The sequence below is a fragment of the Mustela lutreola genome, chromosome 12 (genome assembly GCF_030435805.1).
Source record: "Mustela lutreola isolate mMusLut2 chromosome 12, mMusLut2.pri, whole genome shotgun sequence".
In the NCBI taxonomy this organism is placed as follows: domain Eukaryota; kingdom Metazoa; phylum Chordata; class Mammalia; order Carnivora; family Mustelidae; genus Mustela; species Mustela lutreola.
Genome location: NC_081301.1, coordinates 26,184,577 through 26,201,471, shown reverse-complemented (window position 1 = coordinate 26,201,471; position 16,895 = coordinate 26,184,577). Strand labels below are relative to the sequence as shown.

Sequence of the window (16,895 nt, the reverse complement as noted above, 5' to 3'; positions counted from 1 at the left end):
TTTTTCATGTGTCTCTTGGCCATTTGGATGTCTTCTTTTGCAGAAATGCCTGTTCATGACTTCTGCCCATTTTTTGGGTGTTGAGTTTGGTAAATTCTTTATAGATTGTGGGTACTATGTGGCTGCATTTTCATCCAGGATTTTCTGTCTCCAAATTCCATCTTTTTCTCACCGTGCTCTACCGTCTCTCAATCACTGTTGATGAAATGAAGATGATAGAGTTAAGAAAAGTCCCTACAAACCTATAGTGGATAATTGCCCTGGCCCTGGTCCTGTGCCAAGAGTTTTATTTGCACGAAGTCATTTTATCCTCACTGCAACTCTAAAGGCTGGTGCCATTATTATGTCTATTCTACAGTCAAAGAAACTGAGGTTTCTAGCTAACATCAGTTAGCTAACATCAGGCATCCAAGCTTCCCAGCTTGGCAAAAGGCAGAGCTCAGATTTGAATCCATGTCTGTCTGGATCCACAGCTTGAAGTCTTTTTTTTTTTTTTTTTTTTTTTTTTAAGATTTTATTTATTTATTTGGCAGACGGAAATCACAAGTAGGCAGAGAGGCAGGCAGAGAGAGAGAGGAGGAGGCAGCCTCTCTGCTGAGCAGAGAGCCTGATGCGGGGCTCGATCCCACACCCTGGGATCCTGACCTGAGCTGAAGGCAGAGGCTTTAACCACAGAACCACCCAGGCGCCCCCACAGCTTGAAGTCTTAATCCACATTAGCTACGTGGTAACTTGGCATTTGCAAATGCCTATGGAATTAAAATCCAAATGGCATACAAATTAACAGTCCAGACTATGGAATTAACTTTGCACTCTGATCTGTCTGCCTTTTGAGCCTAGAGAGGCAACATGCCATAATGGTGAAGGGCATGGGTTCTGGAGCCAGTCTAGGTTTGAATCCTTGTTCTGCCAATTACTGTCTTTGTGGCATTGAGGGAACTTCGCTTGTGGTTGTCTCAGTTTCCCCATCAGTCAAATGGGAGCGATATTCATAGTACCTACATGGGTTAATAAGTTAATACTTGTCAAGCTTTTGGAACGGGGCCTGGTACATGGCTGGTACTATGTGAGTGTTAAATTAAAACAAGATCATCAGCCTTCCTAGAGTCTCAAGACAGGACGGCACACTCATGTGAGAGCGAAATGTAAAAGCTCATGACACAGGCTTGCTTTAGGCTGCTAGACAACCAAGGGTGGCTTTTATTTTCCTTGCATGTGGGGAGTTGAAGTTTGCCTTGATGTCTTCCCTGGCTCTTCTTTGGCAAAAACACTGCAACCAGGGTTCTTGGGGGAGGAAACCCGCAAACTTCACGCTCCCGCTGGCACAGAGATGCAGAATTGTCAGGAAGCAGTTTTGCTTCCAACAGAATTCCTGAAAGAGTGTACTTTACTGTCATGAAACAGTCAAGGGGACGTCTGGCTCTAAGGACCCTCCCTTCCTGGCAGCACTGGGCGAGCTGTCTTTAGCCAGATTTTCTCTAACTCCCCCCACCAAAATGCAGCCAGGCTCCTGCAGAAGGAGTGAAGTCATCTTCAGGACACCGTGCATGAGACCATCTCCTGGGCGTGTTTGCACTTTAGCAGATCGTCGTTCACCCCTGAGATTCTGGGATCTGGGAGGGGCCCGTCCTCCTCTCCTGCCTCCAGGGGAGTGAAGACACACGGAGTTTTCTTTGCAGCTGTGCACTGACTGCTTTCCCACTCGCAGGCTCTGAGCTCCGTGCAGGCAAGAACAGGGCACAGGTGAGGTGTTTAGTAAGTGACTGTTTCCAGAATTGGATGGTGTGTGGGTGGTTCTGGGCTGCCCGGTTTTCCAGGGCGAAGGAGCAGGATCAGCCGCCTGTGTAGTTACACAGAAAGGCCCTGAACTTGGCTACTGCTCTGCTGTCATGGTCTTGAAAGTCTTAATAGTTTCTAAAGAGGCTCCATGGGTTGTATGGTTGCTCTTATGGAGGAGGCGTGACTGCCCCCGAGTTCTCTGTCCCCAGCCCTCAGGACTTCCGAGAGGCCTGATCTGTCCTTTGGGTGGTGAATATCTAAAAAGACGTATAGAAGTTTAACAGTCTTACTTGGTCAGTGCTCTATTGTGTATGCCCTTGGGACTGCACATTAAAATGCTTCCACTGCCTTCCTGAGATGATGCTCATATCGGCTGCTCTTTTTCTTCCGTTAGTGGGTTTATTTCCATTTATCCAGGCTTACAGGTAAGCACGGCCTTTTGCCAATCAGGTTGTTATCATTTTGCTCAAGAACGATAATAGGACAGGCCTGCCAAGGTAGAAACAAATGCACAGTCTCTTCTGCTGAGTTGGCCAGGGCTGATGGGAGGATGGGCTGGCTTGGATCATTCCAACCAGGGACTTCTCCAGCGCGTGCAGTTTCGGGGAACTTGGGTATAAAAGAATGAGCAAGAGACAAGGTCTTTGCCCTGGCAGAGCTCAGAGCCTAGGGGACAGAGCAGACAGAGGGAAGTCACATAACAGCACGGATAGGTCAGTGCAAGTGCTGCTGTGTGTTATAATAGAACCACAGGGAGTTAGGAGTGTTTGCCAGGGAGAGGAGGTCAGGCGGCAAGAAAGGCATCAGGAGGAAATGATGTTTGGGGAGAGAGGGGAAGGCGGATTTTCTCAGGCGAGGGCGTGCGGATGGGGAGTAGAGGGAAGAGCATGTGCAAAGTGACTGCTGTGGGAGGAAGTGGGGCGACATTTGAGGGATGAGAAGGACCAGCGTGGAAGGGCAGACAGGAGAGGCAAGAAGTAGGGGAGGGTGCAAAGCAGAGATCTGGGTTTTGGTCTTGGTCCTTAGCACAAGAAGTCACTGAAGCCAGTAAAGAGACTTTCAGCTCTGTGTTGTTAAAACTGATCTGTTTGAATTAGGGAGGGCAGATTGGAGGGGACAAGAGTCGGGAAGGGCGCAAGGAGGAGGCTGTGCCACTGGCCCAGACGAGAGCTAATGGGAGCTTGGACCAGTTGGTGCATCCCTGGAATAAACAGAGGCATATTTAAGAAGGGAAAGAGTGGCACCTGGTGATGTCTTGTTATGGGAAGACTCATGAGCCTCCCTGCCTCATAAGAGAAGTAGACGTTGAATGAGTGTGGGAATAGCGCTGTACAGGCAGCAGGCATTCAGTGAATATGTTCTGCCTTCCTTGTCCTTGAATCTGGGCTTCTGAGGCTCTGTCAGCCCTTAAACCAACCCTTGGAGGTGTCTGCACAGCTTCAGCTTCTCAGACAGTTCCAGAGTGTCACCTCCCACCTTTGTAGACCCTGTCTCCGTGCAGCTGTGGCCCACCTTGCTCTGGGACTGGGTGGGGAGCATCCCATATTGACATCACAGTCAACCAGGGCCCTGGAATCTTTGTTCTCATGGTGTTGAGGCACACCTCTGTCATCACACCCTTGCTGGCCACACGCCCAGGTCCCAGGCGAGGGGAGATGCATGCTGGCAGCTAAGCACAGAGGTGGGGTTGTGGTCCTCTGGCCGCAGTCCTCTGAGGGGCCCTTGGTAATGGAGCCACAGACTGAGCACTGTCTACTGCAAAGAGCAGGAGAGCAGAGGGGCAGAATTCATGTGGGTTTCCATCTTTCGTGATGACTGGGAGGAAGGGAATTGCAGAAAGGGCCCTGGGGAGGGAGGCGCTCAGTAGGGGCCCATGCCTTACTGTATATGCACTAGTATATATGCACCTTAATGTCTTTGCACATGCTTTAATGTATATGCAAGCTGTGTGCCCGTGGGGGTGTGCAGGTGCACGCTTATGAGCAGTATATAATTCTGTTATGTCTGTCTGCTTGCATGCTAGTGTTCATATCTGCATGGGCATGTGCATGTATGCATGGCTCTCTGTGTATGCACATGCATGCTGGGGCATGTGGGATGTATGTTTCTGTGTGGGCGCATGCATGCACACCGTGTACTGGGGTGCCTGTGTGTGTGTGTGCCCTTGGAGGAGCCCTGGGTCTAAGCAACCCTCTCCCCAGAGTCACACATGCCCCCAGCTGCCGGCAGGTGGCCCCTGAGCACCACGCGCTGGGCTCTGGGGAAGGGGCCCGCCACGTTCCTCCAGCCCTCTCCTTCCTGAGAGTCACTGCAGTGAGGACCGCAAGATTCCTCCTCACTACTCTGGTCTCTCGGGCTTTATCCCTGAGGCTCTGCCTACCCTAAGTTCTACCCTCAGCCCACCCAGAAGCAGAGGTACACCTAGTAGTCATGGGAGACAGTGGGTATAAGGAAGAGGATTCTGATGTGTGGCAAGGACCTGAGAGTGGCAGGGACTTACCTTTACATAGAGTGAATGAGTGACTGCTCTTGGTTCTGCTCGGGACTCTTGCTGAGAGATGCTGGCCCTACACCCAGGTGCATAGGGAAACCCCTGGCCTTGGCTGAGGCTGGGGAGCAGCGCAGTCTGAGGGTGAGAACTAGTCTCTCTGGACCACAGAATGGACAGAAGACAATGCCTAGGGATGCTTACTAACCTCTGGTTGAAGTGACATTGAGGCCAAGTGAGGCAGACAGATGGCATTTCTCTTTCTTGGAGGCGTGGCAGTTCCATCACCCATATCTCACAAAGACAGCAACCGACTGCATGCACAAAGACAGCCAGTCTTTATTTAATTTTGACTGTGTGGCCTCAGGACACTTTGGAAGGCTTGAGAAAGAACTAGGGACTAAGTTGGACTTGACCACATTCCTATGAGAGCCACTAGAAGGCCAGGGAATTGACTATGACCTGAGTTATCTCCCGCATGCAGCCCCTGCAGAACAAGCCCCACGTCTGTTTCTGGGTGCACCTGTACCCAGTGTGGAACTGAGTTGGGGCCGAGCTGGGGCTGTCCCTCACTGGTGACTCCATGAGCAGGTGCTGTGCGGGGCTAGTCGGCACAGTCTGGAGCACCTGGCAGAGGGTGGCCTGTGTGAGGCTAGCTGGCCTAGTGGAGGTGATGTGGAGATGGGTAGAGCTCTCCCTGAGTCTGGATGAGACCTACTGTGGTGGTCTTGGGTGGAAACTGAGAAGGAGGGCTCAGGTCAGACCTTTGTAGACTGTCTGAACTGGAAAAGATCTGAGCCATCAGACAGTCCTGTGGTTTTTGCAGTTTCTTTCAGGGCCCTGGGGGTTCCTGGGATATACCCTAAGGCAGCCAGTGATGGTGGGAAGGGAGTGGAGAGAGAGAGAGAGAGAGAAAGGGAGAGACAAGACTCTGGACCCCTAGCCTTGGTTCCATTGAAGCAGCTCAGCTTTTTATCCTGAGGACAAACTGGAGTTCATTTTTAATCAAAGGAGTATTTATTGAGTGCCTACTGTATGCAACTCAGTGTTCCAGATTCTAGAGCTATTTGGAGACCAGGACATACAACCTCCCTGCTCTTGACCATTATATTCTAGCAGGGAAGGCCAGGAAACAGACAAATAGGTCAGTTTTGGGTTGTAAGTGATATGAACACAATAAAACGGGGCATGCAACAGAGTGACTTGGCGGGGAAGGAAGAAGTGGAGATACTTTAGATCCTGTTTAAGGATGGTCTCTCTGAGGTGATATTTGAGCTGACGCCTGAATAATGACAGTGGGAAGAGCATTCTGGATAAGATTTTGTTTGAAGAAAAAGCTCTGCGGAAAAATTTGAAAATCACTCAGTTAGTCTTTTATTTATATTCATTTATTTAAATTTCAAAGGTAATACATATTCATTGTAACAATTTCAAACCTTATTAATGTATATAAAGTCAAATGTAGAAGTAGCTTCTTTCCTCTTCATCTCCCCTCCCCCTACCCCCAGTTGCACTTCCTGGAGAGAATCCCTTTATCAGGTCGGTGGATAACCTCCCAGATTTTTCTCTCTGCATTTGCAAATATATATGTTAATTTCCCACTTTATCTCTACTTGCCTGTCTCATAGGACATGCAAGCTTCCCAAGTCCAAAATGGACTCTGGAATTTCTCTACTAAACTTCTCCCCCCCCCCCCCGCCCCGCCCGGGCTCTCTCATCTCAGTAAATACCACCACCAGCCCACCCAGTTGTTCAGGCCCCAAATTTGGTGCCATCCTCAATTCCTTCTTCACTTACTGTCAGACGCCAAGGGCAATCCACTAGCAAATCCTGTTGGCTCTACCTCCAAAGTATGCCATTATCTGGACACTTCTCTCACTTTCCACTGCCAGCTACCTGGGCTCAGCCCCCAGTCCATCTTGCCAGGACCTCCTCACTTCTCTCCGTTCTCTCATTGGTATTTTCCTACAATACATTCTTCACCTGGCAGCCAGAATGATCTTTTAAAAATGGCAAACCTGGTCACGTCCCTCCTTGCTTAGTACCCCAGTGGCTTCCAAAACTCTCTTCTCTAGTCTCATCTTTTCCCTTTCTCCTTCTTATTGGTTATCCTTTGTCTTCCTCCTACAGGGTCTCTGGGCCTTCTATTTGCTGGGCTAGTTCTTGGTCATCGTTCTGATCTTAGCTCAGTATTCCCCTCCAGGGAGTCATCCCTGAATGGCTTCATGTGTAATAGTCTCGCCTCTGCCCTGTCCACCTCTGTACCCCCAAACATGCTCTATCATATCACCTAATTTTATTTCCTTTACATAGTACTTATGTCACTGGAACGTATCTTGCTTATTAATGTCCTTGTTTATCGTCTGTCTCTGCCTCCAACTGAACAAAGTCTCTGTCAGGGCAGAGATCCTTGTGTGCTTATTTACAGCTCTCCTGATGGACAGGGGAAAGTTTTCCCAGATTGTTGCTAGTGAACAAGCCTCTAGACAACATTCTTGCATATGGATCCTTGGGTAATTGTGTAAGGGATTCTGTGGGACAGATTCCTAGAAGTGGAATTTCTAGGTTGAAGATAATATGCTTCAACTGTGATAAGGTATATCAAATTACAGCCCAAATTATTGTGCCAATTTACACTCCCATTGACTTTGCTTGAGAATGCCTTTCTCCAAGTCCTTGACAACACCGGATAATAGAAATCTTTTCCTTGTTTTGGCCTATGTTATGAGCAAAATCCAAGTATTTTACTTTGTTTAATTTGTAGTTCTTTGACTATAGGAGATTGAATATTTTTTCACAAGATTTTTGGTCATTTGTACTTTTTCATTTGGGTAATAAACATATGGCTGGCCCATCCTCTAATATGGGTCTATTTGGAAGAAAGAATAGATTATAGGTAGACAATTGCCAATGTTGACCACACAGGATTTGGCTATTTATTATTTTTTTCTGCGTTTATTTCTGTCTTATTGATTGGTAAGAGCCCTTTATGTTCAGTGGCGTTAATTTCGTTACATATGTTGCAAATATTTTCATTATGTCTTTCCTTTGTCTTTCAGTATTAAGGTTTTAACATCTTTAAACAGAAACAGAGATGGATCTTTAACTTTTCTATTTCTGTTAATGGGAAAATTACAACTGTAAAGTTTTTAAAACAATCTATAAAAAAGATATTATGTGAAAAGTGATTCTTCCTCCCATTACACTGAGCTAACCTTGGGTATCTTTTCAAATTTTTCGTGTTTACATGTACATTCATCATTTATTTATTCATCAGCCATTCATTCCTCTAGCAAATAATTATAAGCCATTTATACTTCCAATATGTATTGGGTATTTACTTTATTCCTGACATCATATTAGATATATTAAAAAGAGGATATATGCACATTATCTTTTATTTAAAATTTTTCTTGGAACATGTGCTTTTCTTTATTCATTTTTTTTTTTTTTTTACATTTCAGATGCTTCTATAATAACACATCCATATCTACCTCATTGTTTTTAATGTTTGCTCACTGTTCTATTTCATGCATAGACCAGAGCATTTTTAATCTGTCCTCTCTGATGGACATTTACATTGTTTCCTGTGTGTTTGCAATTACAAACAATGTTGCAGTGAGTATCCTTGTAGCTATATCTTTACCGCCATGTGCAAATATATCTGTAGGGCAGACTCCTAAAATGGAATTGCATTTTAAGTTTGATAGACATTGCCAAATTGTCCTCCAAAACTGTGTTTCAATTCACACTTCCATCAGATGTGTGAGAGTGCCCATTTCTCTACTTTATTTGCAACCCTGGATATTATGTCTTCTCAATTTTTGCAAACATAAGGCTGAGAGTGGTGTTGCATTGTTTCATTTTGCATTTCCCTAATTAGCCATGGAACTGAGATTCCTTTCATATATTTATTGGTCACCTGTATTTTTTTCCTATAAATTGTCCATATTCTTTCCTCATTTTTTATATTGAGTAGTCTTTTTAAAAAATTTAAATTGACTTGTAGATTCCATATAGTATGAATATTTAAGCTTTGTCTGTTACATGTGCTGCAAATATTTTCTCCAAAGCTGTCTTTAGCCTTTTAATGTTGTTTATGGTATAACCCCACCTTTTTGACCCTAAGGTTCCCTAACGTCTTCCTGTAGAGGTCTCAAACTATGTTTAGTTGCTCGTCTTTCTCTTCCCAGCCTAGAGTCTCAGGTGATCATACTCTGGAGGACTGCAGGTGAATCCTGACCGAGAGGTGGGGAGTCTTCCTTCACTGGCTTTGCTGTGGCCATTTCTCCTCTGTTGACAGAGCACCTCATCATTCCTTCACACGCATTTTTGTTTGTGTAAACTTTTAAGACTTCATGTCTTTTTCTTGCTTAAAATAGTCTATTACGCAAAACACAAGTGGCCCCCTCATTCTTGTTTTAGATGATCATTTCTGAAATGACCCCAGGAGTCCTAGCGATTCAGGGGAAATGGCTCAGTTCGACTGAGCTGGTGGAGGAAAGGCCCCGCCCATCTTCAACCTGTGTATTTCTGCCTGACCTTCTCCATGAGGAAAGCAATGTGCGTCTGTGCCCAAACAAGCCTGGAAAACGCTACTGTAGAACGAGGCCTTTATTTCCTAAAACCTGTGAAGCACCAGGGCCTCCAACGAATGCATCTCTTTTACACTGTAATCACTCCCTCAGCTTTTAATAAGGAGGCCATCTTGGAGCTCTTGTAGCCACACACGGCTGGATGTTCTTGGGTGTGCACAGGGCAGATTTTGGTTAATAGGCTATCATGGGATTTTTCTTTCTTTGGAGAAGGTGCTCAGTGGAAAGATTCATTAGTACCTCTTATTTATTTATTTTTAGAGCATCATTAACCTGCATTTTCTCAAATACATAAATGTGCCCATTTCAACCAAGAAGTTTGTCTGGGGCAAGGATGCAGCAAGACAGGAAGTGAGTGGAGAGTCGTTTTTCACCATACCAATCTCTAAGGATGACAATGACCTGTGGCAGAAAAGCTGCTTTTGATTGAAGTAATGGGAACCCCAGCCATGAGGAAAATAATGACAATAGCCCTCCTCCCCCCCCCCCCCCCAGTTTTGCTTTCTTCATTTTCAGTTACCCACCATCAATTGTAGTCTGGAAGCAGATGATCCTTCTTCTGATGGATCCTCAGAAGACCAGTAGGAGCCAAACATCTACCAAACCACTCACCTCATGTCGTCTTATCACAGAGGCATTCTGTCACCTCACACCATTGCTCGGAGAAGGGTGAGTGCAGTGACAGAGAGAGAGAGAGAGACCACATTCACATGAATTTTATTATAGTCTCTCATTATAATTGTTCTATTTTATTATTAGTTATTGTTGTTAATCTCTTACTCTTCACTTAGAAGTGAAACTTTGTGGTAGGTTTGTATGGAAAAGAAAAAGCATAGTATGTACTGGATTGGGTACGATCTATCCACAGTTTCAAGTATCTACCGGGGGTCTTCAAATCCCCTTCTAATAAGGGCTGTGGGGACTATTATATCTTTTTTTTTTTAAAACAAGAAGCCCAGGGTAGGGTTGTTTTAGGGTTGCTTAATTCAGCAGCTTGACAGGGATCACAACTTTTTGCCTCTTGCGTAATATGACTGTTGGGGCTCAGGGGTCATGTGCACATCCAGTCCTGCACAGTGTTTTTACTGCTGGTGGACTCTCCATCACACCTCTTCATAAGAGTGAAGAAACCTTCTTTTGAAGGCCCAGTCCAATTCCCTCGGTCTTGTTTGTCAGAGTTGAGGCCCATGTCCGCTCCTAGACTGGTCACTGCCAAGAGAGTGGGATTCTTTCCAGCAGTGACTGCCTGTTCATGAGTTCACCCTGAGGTAGGGAGAGGGTTGCCTTCTGTTGAGGGGTGGTTACCTGCTCAAAATTAGAGAGGGTGCTGCTAGTAAGGAAGGGGGAGGGGAGAGGCAACCAACAATGGTTGCTACTACCCTTCTTTTATTTTAGTCAGTCAGCCAGTTAATTAATTAATTAATTAATTATATTTTCCCCAAACGTTAACGTGATTGTTGTTGGAACAACCTGATCCACTCACTATTTTGAGGTTTTGGAGTTTAGGCCAAATGATTATACACAAGAAAGAGAGTACGCATGCGCATATCTTAAATCGGGTCCCACTTCTGGAAGGGGTACTTTGTAGGGGGGCGAATAAAACTTTGTTGCTCCAAACACAGTTGAGCATTCAAGAGACTGAATAGTTGATGTTGCAAAATAAAGATGGAGATTTATGAGAGGCAGAAGTAGGTGCACAGTTCCTTTATAAGGTCCTCACACTCTCTTTGAATATTAAACACGCACCATCCAATTACACAATTTCATCTGTTTGAGTTTACATCTGTTGAGTCTGGTAACAAAGCTGTCACTTATGAAGAAAAATTTCAATTAATTCGTTAATAATAATAATAATATTATTATTTTGGATTGGTCGAGAGGAGTTTGGGCATAAGGCTGGTGGCTGAATAGTGCTCGGCTTGTTCTGGATATTTTCTCTCCATTAAACGAAGCCACAGCTTTCGTGGTTTTTTTTGTTTGTTTGTTTTGTTTTGTTTTGTTTCAGACGAAAATTTGGAGGCTTCACATGTTGGTAAAAGAGGACAATGGTGTTGTACAACTTGGATTGTGTTAAAGGGGTATTACAAACGTTCATGAAAGTTGGCTTTGTGGCAGGTGATGCTTGCAATGTGTAGATTCCCATTGACAGGAATGAAATTGTATGTGTTCTGACTAGGGCTGCTGCTGGGTTCTGAAGACCCTGGAAATCTAGTTAAGTCACACGCAGCATGTGTCGTTCCCATCATGGCAAAGGTAACAAGAAGCACTGTGCCCTGAGTTAGGATGCTTGTGGTACCCAGGGAATGCCACAGGCACCAGAGAACGCGAATTATGCCAGCTGTAGCTCCGAGCTACTTGAGCGAAAATTGACCCTCCAGGGTCCAGAACCCACTCCAAATTTCCTCCTGCTGTTATGCTGCGGTAACAGAAAAGGGGAAAGAGAAGGCTCACTCCTTGCTATGTTTTTTATATGCTTTCAAACATCAGAACTGATTCTCCAAAGTAATTTTTCTGTATGCATCCAGACATTTGGATGATGCAACCCGGGGTCAAATCTTGAGCTTCCATAACAAGTCATCCTGAAATCAGATACCATTCTCAGCCTTGGCAAATCTTTTCCCACTACTCAGAGCTCCAGAGACCTGGTGGTCCTGTCCTCTTGGGGGGCGGGGCTGGAGGTGCATACCGATGGTGGTGATCTCAGCATGGGGATGAGTAGAAAACAAAGGATGATGTGTATGTGTGTGTGTATATGTGAGAGAGAGAGAAAGAGAGAGAAAGAGAGGAGGGGAGAATGCGCTTGTTTCTAAGAGGAGCTCTGGTAACAGGTTTCTTGGGTAAATGAAAGTTGTATTGTCTTCCATCAGAGAGGACTTGAAAATAAAGTGCTTTAATGCTAATACTGCAGATGTCTGCAGGAAACTCAGCACCACACCGAACACTGTAGTTAGATAGCTGTGCAAAAAAGTACATGAAGGAAAGGGCTAATGTGCAATACTTCTATTTAAGATAGAAGGAGGAAATAGAAATTGTGATAGCATGCTATTTCAAGTAATAATAGAAAGTACTTGATGTTTACATGGTGAATGGATCAATACTAATTCTGTAGTCAGTGCACATACAGTAGTTTGGATTATACAAGTGATAGATGCACTCAGTATAGCTGAAATTTCTACCCTGCAACACTTATTTCTTACTGCGTGTTAGATGGAATTTTCCACCCAACTATCTGGAAGGATTTGCATAAGAATGGTGATAGAGCAGTATTCTTTAATGATGTGCTTTTCTTTGTTAAACTTCAAAAATGTCTATGGTGCATGATGAGGTTTGGGTGAATTGCCAAGCTAATGCTTTTATATTTTCTTTAAAGAGCTTATCTTCACTGTGTTGTGGGAGTTACTTTATATTGTGGTTATAAAGGCAGTGGCAGTAAAGCCGAATTTGTAGCAATCCCCAATAAATGCCTCCTCCTCCTGCTCAAGGGCTTGGTCCTGCTAAAAGGGGAATTTGGGAAGGCACTTGACTGCCACTGGTGCCGTTGGTGATGATGAGTCACTTGGACTTGTGCTATGTTCCCATACCTGGTTCTTCTCACCAAGAAGCCAGGATGCCATTCTTGTGCTCAGACAATGGCCCCTTGTTAGCCTAAATCAGCACCGTGCCTGTCAAATGGCTTGAGATCATCCCCAGGCCTGGTGCTCTCACTGAAGATGAGTTGAATTATTCAGATCAGAGCCTGGGAGCAAACGCTGTTTGGTAAGCGACCTTTTTGTCCTCCCCACAAGAACCTCATGTTTACAATGCGAGGAGGAAAAGGGGCTGGAATCTTGGGAATTCCAAGAATGCAGCCGACAAGCAAAAGAAGCTTTCCTTCCTGGGTTGTGCACTTCAAGACATGCTCTCCAGATTCTGCTCCACAGCAAGGATTTGGAAGTACAAAGGTGGAAAAACAAAGCTCCAAAGCTGAAGCCTGCCAGGGTAGTCCAATAGAGGCCTTCAAATTAACCTCAGTTTCAATGAAGCAAAGAATGTGAAAGCCAAGAATGGAAGGAAACTTAAGATCACCTAATCCGATCCTTTGTCTAATGCAGGAATCTCTTTCCCAACACAGCTTCATGGCTTGTTGATCGGCAGTTGCTTCTTGAATACGCCCAAGGACAAAGAACTCACTTCCTCTAAACAGCAGGGACAACAGATGACATCATATGGAAGACTTACTGCGTGCCAGGCTTTGTTTTAAGCCGCTGAGATTCGTGATCTTTTTAATGCTCACAACAACCTTAAGAGATAGGAAGTATTATTGCCACAACCACTTTACAGATGGGGAAACTGAGGCTGTATATGTTGCGGAGAAAGGATTTATAAGCTGTGTTCTTAACCCCTGTACTTTCCTGCCCAGCCTGCCCCGTCATTGATTGGCAGGCTTGGTTGTTACTTTTCTGTTCCCTGGAAACATCTGGAATATACCTTGCCTCTCTTTCACACGATAGCCCTTGAAATATTTAAGGCAGCTTTTCTATCTCTCCAGTTTCCCTTTTATTCTATTCCATGCCAAACATTCCTTTGTCTCAGTTTGGTGAGTTCCTCTAGACCCATTCCTGCTTACCAATGCTCTTTTCAAAACATTTGTCATTTACTTCTTGAACATTTTGAAGAGACCTCATAATTGTTTTCTTTTATTAGGAGGCAGTGGGCTTTGTTGGTGGCATCTAACCATGAAGGCATCTATTCTGGGTGCAGAGGCTTTCCAAAGAGCACATGATGAACTTTTTCCACAGCTCTTTTCAGGGAGAAGGCATTTAAAAAATCCAGAGCATTAAAATAAGCCAGGGTTGAGCTTCGATGTCATTGCTGGTGGTAGAGGCGATGTTGGAATAAAGGACAGAAGCCTTCTTGCAAAGTGTTTGTGGTGGTCCTATGAGGCCCTATGGGAGGCAGCTGCTCTTGGATCTCATTCAGTATGACCAGGATTCTCTGTAGCTCACTAGCATGTCACCGTGTTGATTGGCCTTAGCTTCTTGCCTTAACCTCTTCCCTCTTGCCTTGTGAAAAGGGGTCGTGTTGTTGACTCTTGGGCATATTTCTCATGGAGTTCTAGGTCTGATTCAGGCGACCTGGGGGCATGCTGTGTTACCTTGGGCAAATCACTCACCTCTATGGGCTTTTAGTAAGTATACTTATCTCTTAAAGGGGGTAAGTATATTATTCTAACAGTATTAAATTAATTAAACAAGGGGCGCCTGGGTGGCTCAGTGGGTTAAAGCCTCTGCCTTTGGCTCCAGTCATGATCCCAGGGTCCTGGGATGGAGCCCCGTATTGGGCTCTCTGCTCATTGGGGAGCCTGCTTCCCCCTCTCTCTCTGCCTGCCTCTCTGCCTACTTGTGATCTCTGTCTGTCAAGTAAATAAATAAAATCTTAAAAAAAAATAATTTAATTAAACAAGGAAGCCAGTAGCCTCATGTCCCTCTAATGCTGTGGGCAGCCTACCTAAGCCAACCAAGATCTAAGCCCCTCAGTGCCTCCAGGTTAGGAAATCGAAATGCTAAGGACAACCAGTAGAAAACAGCCGACTGGGCTTTCACCTATAGCCAATCAATAGTTTCCTGACTTTGCATCTACTTGTCTAAGACCCTCTTCCCAAGCTACTATTGGTGGACACTGCTAGCCACTTCCGGCTTTGTGCTGCCTGGGCTCGGAACCGGTTTTGCTCAAATAAAGTCAACATTTTTAATAGGCCTCAGTTTATCTTTTAACACTCCTAGTGTCAGAAGAAACGGGAGACCCCCCCGCGCCCAGGAGCAAGGTGCCACCCAGCGGGGTCCCTGTGGAGGCCGTGGTTCTGGAGGCCCCTGGAGGCAGGTGGTGGGTAAGTCCTGGGCCTAGTCTGGCTCTGCAGCTTTTGCGCCTTTTCAGGCTTTGAACATTTCTTTTTCAGGCCTGTCTGCAAACACCCTGTGGGACTGGGTCGGACTCAAAATCCGGCCTGGATTCGATTTAGAAACGGAACCGGTCTGGGGTTGGATTGGGTCTGATTTAGAAACCGGACGCGGGTGAGGTGGGGGTAGGGGTCGGGGTAAGAGGGTGTGGAGGTGGGGTGGAGGGGACTTGGAAGCCTGACCTGACTGGCTTCGGATTGGGTCCAGTTTAGAAATTGGTTCGGGTTCGGGTCGATGGGGTTCGGGTCTGTCTGTCGGTCTTCATCTGGACTGGGGTCCACGTGAAGGCCTCATATGAAAAAAATTTGGTTTTAGGGCTGAACAAGTGGCCACAGTGGAGAACCTTTAACCTCATTAAGCTTATCTGTTAAAAGGTGCCCTAGAGAGAGAGAGAAAGGGGCTTCAGCCAAGCAGTCCCTAGACAGGGACTGGGGGAAAATCATTCTTCCTCCTCTGCAGTGTCTGGTGACTAGGATGGGACCTGCTGAGACACCTCGGTCTTTCTGGAACCTGCAGCTGGCATCCTGGGAAACCCGAAGAAGCCGGAGCAGGGTGAGACTTCTCACCAAAGTCAGCTCTGTCTGCGGTGCTTGGTCGAGGCAGGAAGGTAAGATTTCGCGGCGCCCCCTCGGTTCCAAATTCACATTGGGCGGAGGAAACGTTTATCCATCCTTTCTCTCAGGGGCAGCTATTGCCTCTCCTTGGTCTGGTTTTGTGTCCGGAGAACTTGGTTTGTCAACCTTTGTGGGGGAGGGGTGTGCTCAAAAATAGGGCTGGACAGAAATGTAAGTTATACTTCCTTTGCAGCTTGGGTTCTAGTAGCTGTTGATGCTCTCAAGGTAATTGTGTCTTTCTTCTGGTTATCTTGGAAAGTAGCTCTGTATCTTGGGAGGGTAGTATCTTCTGTAGCCTTGGGAGGAGCCCTGTTGTGTCCATGGGTTTGTTGAGTACTGCCAGGAATAGTTACTGCTTGTCCAGCTGAAACCTGGCCCAATGGTTGAAAGGATTTTTTAAAAGGTATGTCTGTGGTCAGAAGTTAACCAAATTCAACGTTGATATTCAGAGCCTGGTAGGAACTGTTTAAAAAAGCCTTGTCCCCTAAGCTAAAATGAAACTATGTACCCACTGGGAAAGAAAACATTCTGAAGGCATTGTGGAAGGCTTTATTAAAACATTCCAAGGAAACACAGCTCTAAATCTAGAACATAAGAATCTCTCTCTCTTTTTTAAAGTAAACTCTATGCCCAGTGTGGGGCTTAAGCTTTTATGACTGTGAGATCAAGAACATGCTCAACCAAGTTAGCCAGCCAGGTGCCCCTAGACAATAAGAATATATATATTTTTAGTTTTTAACTTTAATTTAGTTAACATATAGTGTATTATTAGTTTCATGGGTAGAAGTTAGTGATTCACCTGTTGCATATAATACCCGGTGCTCATTACTTCAAGTGCCCTCCTTAATGCATACCACCCATTTACCTAGCAACTGGAGTTAAGAGTCTCATGATTTGCCCCTCTCTGTTTTTATCTTATTTTTCTTTCTCTTCCCCTTTGTTTCTTTTTTGTTCCTTAAATTCCACATATGCATGAAATCATAAGGTATTTGTCTTTCTCTGACTTACTCTGCTCAGCACAATACCCTCTAGTTTTATCCACATCATTGCAAAGGGCAAGCTTTCATTATTTTTGATGGCTAAGTAGTATTCCATTCTGTATATATACCACCTCTTCTTTATCCATTCATTTGTCAATGGACATCTGGGCTCTTTCCATAGTATGGTTATTGTGGACATTGTGGCCATACACACTGGGTTACATGTGCCCCTTGGAATCACTGAAAATAGTAATCTTTTGACGTCCGTCTTAGCTGAAGTTCTCCCTGATGTAAAGAAGCAAGTTGAAGATAATGTTGCATGGTTGGGTGAGTGTCTTGGTATCTTTCTGGTTGCAGCCCAATTCTTTGAGGAATTAAAAACAACTGTTCTTGTTCTACAAATTGAGCCTTTACAAGTACAGCAGTGAGGATCTACGAACAATGCAAAACCCACCTACCCTTTTCACCAATATCAAAACCTCCCCCATCCCAACTACAGTGAC

General features: G+C 45.1%; 1 long non-coding RNA gene across 1 annotated transcript in view; it reads left to right on the top strand.

The window, feature by feature from the left end:
* The first annotated feature begins 1,398 nt into the window (after positions 1 to 1,398).
* The window catches only part of LOC131813164 (uncharacterized), a 51,602-nt gene continuing 36,105 nt past the window's right edge, over positions 1,399 to 16,895 (top strand). Inside the window, exons 1-4 of the long non-coding RNA XR_009346648.1 lie at positions 1,399 to 1,743; positions 9,358 to 9,531; positions 14,625 to 14,728; positions 15,258 to 15,405. This is a non-coding gene — a long non-coding RNA (uncharacterized LOC131813164). The remainder of the gene's footprint in view (positions 1,744 to 9,357; positions 9,532 to 14,624; positions 14,729 to 15,257; positions 15,406 to 16,895) is intronic.